Source organism: Acomys minous, assembly GCF_964271855.1.
Source record: "Acomys minous genome assembly, chromosome: 16".
Taxonomy (NCBI): domain Eukaryota; kingdom Metazoa; phylum Chordata; class Mammalia; order Rodentia; family Muridae; genus Acomys; species Acomys minous.
This window is the reverse complement of record NC_140498.1, coordinates 77,523,653-77,530,721: the sequence shown is the minus strand read 5'-3', so window position 1 is coordinate 77,530,721 and position 7,069 is coordinate 77,523,653. Positions and strand designations below refer to the sequence as shown.

The 7,069-nt window shown below is 46.7% G+C and overlaps 1 protein-coding gene across 8 annotated transcripts in view; it reads right to left on the bottom strand.

The window, feature by feature from the left end:
* Positions 1-7,069, bottom strand: part of AUTS2 (activator of transcription and developmental regulator AUTS2) — a 1,106,846-nt gene that overhangs the window by 416,645 nt on the left and 683,132 nt on the right. The window lies entirely within an intron of this gene.

The following is a 7,069-nucleotide window of genomic DNA, read 5'->3' as shown; positions in this document are numbered from 1 at the left end:
TTGCATTCACAAACAAGGTTAAATTCCCAGTAGTACGGAGGAGTCGTTAAAACCAAACTACTACTCCTGCCCCATAAAAAATAAGGGGGGAGGGGAGAAAACACCCACTCATGTTATCTAATACTCATGTTGGAGAGACTTCACATCCGCACATATGAAGAAACCAAGAGGGACGAATAAGCCAAACTCAATTTAATTGGGAGCTCTCTTGACAGAATGGTTATTAATAAGGCTGCATTGTACAACCCCCCCTGAAATCCCCAACGCTGTGGACTACACCAGCAGAGAGGCATTTAACATCCACCAAGCCTCACTCCCCATGTACTTGGGTCTGCTCATCTGTTCTGGTCCCTCCTGCCAAACCTCCCAGCCCACCCCCCCCCAGCCCACCCCACCCCCCCCCAGCCCTGGATTCTCAAATCAAAGGGAGAAAAAAAAAAACTTGTCTTGAGCAAACCTTCCATCAATTATTCACACGATATTACAGTGTATGTCAGCAATCTCTTGGTGTTTAAAAAACTTAACTACAAGCCAATTAAAATGTAAACTGAGAAAGACGGATGGAGCGGGTTTGCTCTGGTGTGAACTTGAGCAGTTCCTAACGTGTGTTACAACTTCCAGACCCGCTAATTTGACAGCTGCTTTCATCAGCAGGGCAGAGCCCTCCCCTCTTCTCCCTCCACTCTGCCCCCCCCCCACCATGACTTCTCTCTCTTTGTCTTAATGGAGTGCATCTCCCAGGACGAATGGTTCCATACCCTTCCATTCGGGCGGATGACTCCTCTGGGCCTTGCAAGCAAGCCTGTGCCCTCCAGGATGCAGCTATTAACACAGTTAGTTTCTGCTTTGTTTTTTAAGGACCTGTCATAGACTCCAGGTTGCAGCTTGGAAGTCACATGGTTTTATTTAAGAGAGAAAGTGAGGTTTGTGTAGGTTGGGGAAGGGCAGGAAGGTATGCACATTGAAATGGGCTAGAAGGCCCCAGGGACACCCAGCGGAGCCAAAGACCCTAAGCAAATCTTCCGGTGTTGCTCAGTTCTTTTCCTATGGAGCACTTCACCTTGGCACTGCCTCTTCATGTAGATGGAAAGGACCTGAGACTTCTTACCAGCGGTACATCATAAATCAACTGATTTGTGCTCACTTGGGGTTTAATTTTGCAAGGCTGGGGAGAGGGGAAGTTCAAATCCAAGGCCCCTTGCAAGTGAGGTAGGTGCTGTATAACTAAGCTGTACCCCCAAACCCCTATTGGTCTCTGAGATGATATTGTGTTGATTAACATTGACAATCAACCTGATAAAATCTGGAATCACTTAGGAAACAGACCTCTGGGCTTATCTTTGGCGGGAGGGTAGGGGTGGGGGTGTTCTAGATTGGGTGAACTGCAGAAGGAAGAATCATCCTGAATGTGGGTGGCAGTGGCCCACCGGCTGGGATACTGAATGAAAAAAGAGAAACGGGCTGAGCATCAACACTGAGCTCTCTACTTCCGCAGTGTGAATGGAACCAGCGCCTTCTCCACCATGAAGGACTGTGCACTCAAACCGTGAGCCACCATAAGCCCTTCTTTCCTTAACTTGCTATTGTCAGGAATTTGGCCACAGCCACAAAGACGGTGAATAATTCAGAGAGGCTATTAAGCTACTGCATGCATTCTGGGCCTTTCTAGTAACTGAAAAAATATGGGCCCTTACCAGACTCCTAGCACAGTTTCTCCTCCACACCCCTTTTCCTGACCCTCCCTTCCCTGGTCAGCTTCAATTAGGACATCTCCTACCGTGAAACCAGAGCTCCTGGGACCAGATAGGGACAGTGACACCGGATCAGGTTATTAAGGTTTCTGCATTCTCTATCTCTTCTTTCTGGAATGTGAGTTTTCATTTGCAGCTCACGCTCAGGCCAGGGACATTTGATCTGCCTACAGAAAGGTAGGTCTGAACTGTGAAATCTCATGGTCTCAGCCTTGTCAGCCTGGTGTGTGTCTTATGGGATATTGTTCCAATTCAGATGTCCTCTGTTCCTATTTCTTCACTAGACAAAGAGACAAAAATGGCCTTCCGTTGCCACAGAGAATAAAACTCACCCTAGCCCTCAGAAAGCCCCAAGTAGGACACCTTACCTTCACAGATCTGTCACCTGCATATGTCACGTTGCTTAGAAAGGTCCCAGTTCATGAAGAAAGGGTACCAGCTCAAAGCAACATGACCACAAGAAATATTGGTATTTTATGAGCTAGTGCTTATGATATCAGTGACTTATTATGTCAAATTGATGTCTTGGAAAAGATACTAATCAATGAAGTAACTCATTTCCTTCATAACCATCAGCATAGGCTGGACTCACAAAGATAGGTGTAATTGGAAATTAATAAATATGTAGCCACTATAACCGGATTTTTTTTTTTAATAAGAGGAAAAATCTCAACTATTATCTGCTGCCTCCTCGCCAGGCTTTCGGTTTTGTAATTCTCTTGACTATTAACTCATTCAGGAAGCCCAGTCCACTGTGGATGGTGCCATTCCCTAGGCACATAGCTCTGGGCTGCATAAACAGAAAGTGAGGTCTAAGTATAAATCTACGAGAGGCAGCAAACAGTATTCCTCATGGCTACTGCTTCAATTCCTACCTTTTCTTCCCTCCATGACGGTCCGTAATTTAGAAGGTGAAAAACCCTTCCCTCCTCCAAGCTGCAGGTTTTACTTAGATGTTCATCAGAGGAGACTCTGAGCTCTGCGAGTGTGCTTCATGCTTATTCGATCAGATTGAGTTAGCAGGTGTGTATCAGGAACGCTCACGGGTCAAAATGAAAGCCAGATGGTTATCTGAGTGGCGCAGATGATCAATACATTCATTCTGCTATTTAATCCTGCTGAATTATTTACCACAGTGGCTTTCAACCCTCACAGTGCAGAGAATCATGTGAAGAGATTTTTAAAACTACAGATACTGAAATCTTAAAGTGCTCTGATTCAGTTGGCCAAAGATAAGTCCTGGACGTGTGTGTGTGTGTGTGTGTGTGTGTGTGTGTGTGTGTGTGTGTGTGTATTTAAATGTGGTGGTGCCAAAGGCTATGAGTAAGAACAAATGGGCAACCCGTTTATTCTCTGTAGCAAGAAGGGACAGCATTACAAATCTCATAGGCTCTGGCTGCCTTCAACACCTTTGGCCTTTAACCTCCTGACAGCTTTCTGCTCATGACACCTTCTTAATATTTGCATTTCAATCTTATGTCAAAAGACTCAAAATAGGCTATTTTATGTCTTAGTTTTGAAACTATAGGTTCTTCTCAGGAAAGCAAATTAAAACACGTGCGCGCGCGCACACACACACACACACACACACACACACACTCACACTGCTGAAGAGATGTCTCAGTGGTTAGGGGCACCCGCTGTTCTTGCACAGGGCTAGAGTTCAGCCCCTATCACTCATATTGGGCAGATCAAAATGAGCTGTAATTCCAGTTTTAGGGGATCTGCTATCTTCCTGAGTCCATGGACAACTGTATTTATGTGCAAACATACCGCCCACCACACACACCTAGTTAGAACCACAAAAACATCCCAATGGACACCCACAAAAATGGCTACAGTCAGATGTAAACAACAAGTGTTGATAAAGAGACAGGGAAAGAAGAACCCAGAGAAGACACTGGTAGGGATGTAAAAGGCAGCCATTTTATAAGTAGCCATAATACACAAATGGTAAGATATATCTGTGCAGATCCGTAACACAGACTTTGAAACCAAGAGGAAAACACATGAATGAGGTTAGCTACAGCAAGTCACATGTCCCCAAATTCCATTTATGAAATGTGTTGAACAAGCAAGCAGCCCACTTGTCCTCCCAGGATCCCAACAGGTCTGTGACTGGTCACAGATCCTGCCAGGTATACAGCTGTACCCTGAAGCCTCACCTGACCATAAGGCCATTTTAGACTACAGGACCTGGATCCTGATTCCAACATACTCCACGCTTTTACATCCCAACAACCTTTAGTTATGGAACTTTTCCTTCTAAGAGGAGAAGCTCTGCACTATGCATGGCTCAATGGTAGAGCATCTGCCCAGAACCCCCCAGTGAGGAGCTGGAGGCGTGGCTCAGTGGTAGAGCACCTGCCTAGAATCCCCCAGTGAGGGGCTGAGGGTGTGGCTCAGTGGTAGAGCACCTGCCTAGAATCCCCCAGTGAGGGGCTGGGGTCGTGGCTCAGTGGTAGAGCCCCTGCCTAGAATCCCCCAGTGAGGGGCTGGGGTGTGGCTCAGTGGTAGAGCACCTGCCTAGAATCCCCCAGTGAGGGGCTGGGGTGTGGCTCAGTGGTAGAGGACCAGGCTAGAATCTTCCAATGTTGAACTGAGACTACAGCTAAGCAAGAAAACACTTGCCTAGCATGTATGAGGCTCTGGCTTCTATTACCAGCACCACAAACCAACCAACCAAACAACACAGGGCAGATGTTTGAGGAAGACTGAAGCCTGTCACTAGGGATAGTGAGGAACCATAAAGTCTCTGAAGCAAAGGACGAAGACAAGACTCTTGGAATAGCATAGGTCTTTGATCGATCTCTCTGGTGATAGGGTCTCTCCAGGTAACTAAGTGCACTGCGCTGTGGTACTCCTCACAGAGCACCTCCACCCACTCCTCCTTCCCCTCCATACTGTGCAAACTTCACGTGGGTCCACCCAGCTGCCCTCCACTTCCTTTCACCAACAGACTTCTATATGGCCCCCGTCATCAGCGCTTCCATCACACCGCTGCTCCCCAAACCTTTCCTTCTTCCTTCTTTAGTCAAGAGCACTGAAGGTTACTTCTTAAGCAAACTTTCCCTCCTCCTCCTCCTCCTCCTCCTCCTCCTCCTCCTCCTCCTCCACAGCAAGCTACTCTTCAACGCCCTGCTTTGTTCTCTTCTCCATAAAATGCTGAATAGGATATGAGTCATAGGCTTGCAACGTGAGCTTGTCCCTTTTTTGAGCAATGCATTCTTGGAGGACAAGGACAAAGTCCCAAACCTCTCAATTGCTGGGATGCGGGTCCCTTGGCAGATGCACCAGCAGAAATGGCTGAGCAAAAGGACCTGGCTTTGAGAGCCAGTGAGAAGGGTGATCCACATCTCCTGCCTTCCAGGTCAGCACAGTGGTTTCTCTTCCGGTTCCAAGCAGGTTTGCTTCCCCCCACCCCCGCCCCCGCCACCCAGCTATGTGCTGTTATGGGGGAAACCACCCCCATAGGATAATTATCATCAATGGGTAGCTTCTAATTTTAAGCTACAGCTGAACTGCAGCTGCCATCGCTGTTCCATTCTGCACGCAGCTCTGATGATAAATATTTAACCAGGACAACCTCTCCCTTTCCTCGGCTTCTGTGTTGCCGCTTAATTATTTTAACAAAACGGCTGTTCCGACCACTTACTGCTCTTGTCAAATCCCTCGCCACCCAGGGTGGATCATATTTTTGCTGCCTTCACTGGTAAGAGAGCAGATGCCAGGGCTTTTGACTTCCAGAGTCACTGATACATCTCTGCCCTCCTGGGCTGCGACCAGCACCAGTTACCCAGTGGCTCTTGTAGTTTTTAGGCTCCTGAGGTTGGATAGATCTATGAAGTGTGCTCTGACGTGACCTCAGAAACAAATACTGAGATGGGGCCTTTATCAGTCAGGGTCCTTGAGGGATAGAGGTAAACAAAGCTCTTTTTTTCGGCTCCATGTTGTAAGGCATGTCTGTTACAGGAGCGGACTTTGATATGAGGGCGACTTGTTGCTTCAGCACACAACCTAACTTGCCCGGCTCGACTCATCCCATCAAATCCTTTCTCCTGTTACGTAGGAAAGCTGGTCCTTGCTCATTCTGAACGCACTGTACATGTGTCATATTTCATTTCCTTTAATCTCTTCGATGTCTTAGGCTCTTCCCTTCCCTTCTTAATATCTCTCTTCCACACATGACAAACAAGCAAGATCAGGACCACTCACCCAGTATCCTCTGAGCTCTATATGCTGCACCTAATGTGTACGTGTGAAGTGGTGTGCATGTGTGCATTTGTATGCACTCAGGAGAATATGTATGTGCAGGCATGTATTCACATGTATGTGGCATACATGTGGGAGTATATGAATGTATATGGATGTGTGTGTGTATGTGCATGTGTGCATGGTGTGTACGTGGGAGTATATGTATGTGCAAGCATGTATGCATGCATGTATATGGAGGCCCGAGGTTGAGGGTCAGATGTTTCTCCTCTATTCATCTTACTTAGCTCGATGACTTGGCTGGCTTAGTTAGCTAGCTTGCCCTGTGGAAACCTTGTCTCTTGACAAGTAGCTTACCATGAGTGCTTGGCACTTACATGGGCTTTGGGGATCTGAACCCTGGCTTTCACATTTGTATGGAAAGCACTTTTTACCCACTGAGCCATCTCTCCGCGGCCCGCCCCCCTCTGTAGGAGCTTGACTTCATTGAATTCTCATACAACTCTATAAAGTGGGGGAACTAATTTCATTTTAGAATGAGGACACAGGCTCACGGAAGAACATCATGAATAAAGTCATTATCTTGTAAACGGCAGGCCTGAGGTGGAATTCTTGGTCAGCCGGAATTTAAATTTCTGATGCTGTCAACGAGCAGGCGACCCCAGCGCACAAACACCTTGAACTCGTTTTTTTTTTCCTATGCACGCCTGCTTTTCTTCCTGCCTCTCCTTTGAGCTGCAGCTTTTTTTCCCCCCATGCCCCGACCTGTAAGCAGTTGCTGCATGCTTGTGGTCTCCATTTCTTCACCTTGAACAGTGTAACACAGCTCTGGATGCTTTATGGGTTTTTTTTTTGTTTTGTTTTGTTTTGGTTTTTTGTTTTTTTGTTTTTTTTTTTTTTGACTGAAGGCTCTTGGGGACAAAAATCAGAGGGCTTAGGAGATTCATGTCTTCTTGCTCTCTACATGGTGTGGGATAACTGCTGCTGCCCCTATCTGAACGCAGTGCTTTATTCTCTTCTGTTGTGTCCAATAACACATCTAACGAGATCATTCGCTAAGTACTCATCTAAGGATCAACAGTATTTTTTCTTCCTGCTCTTCCTTC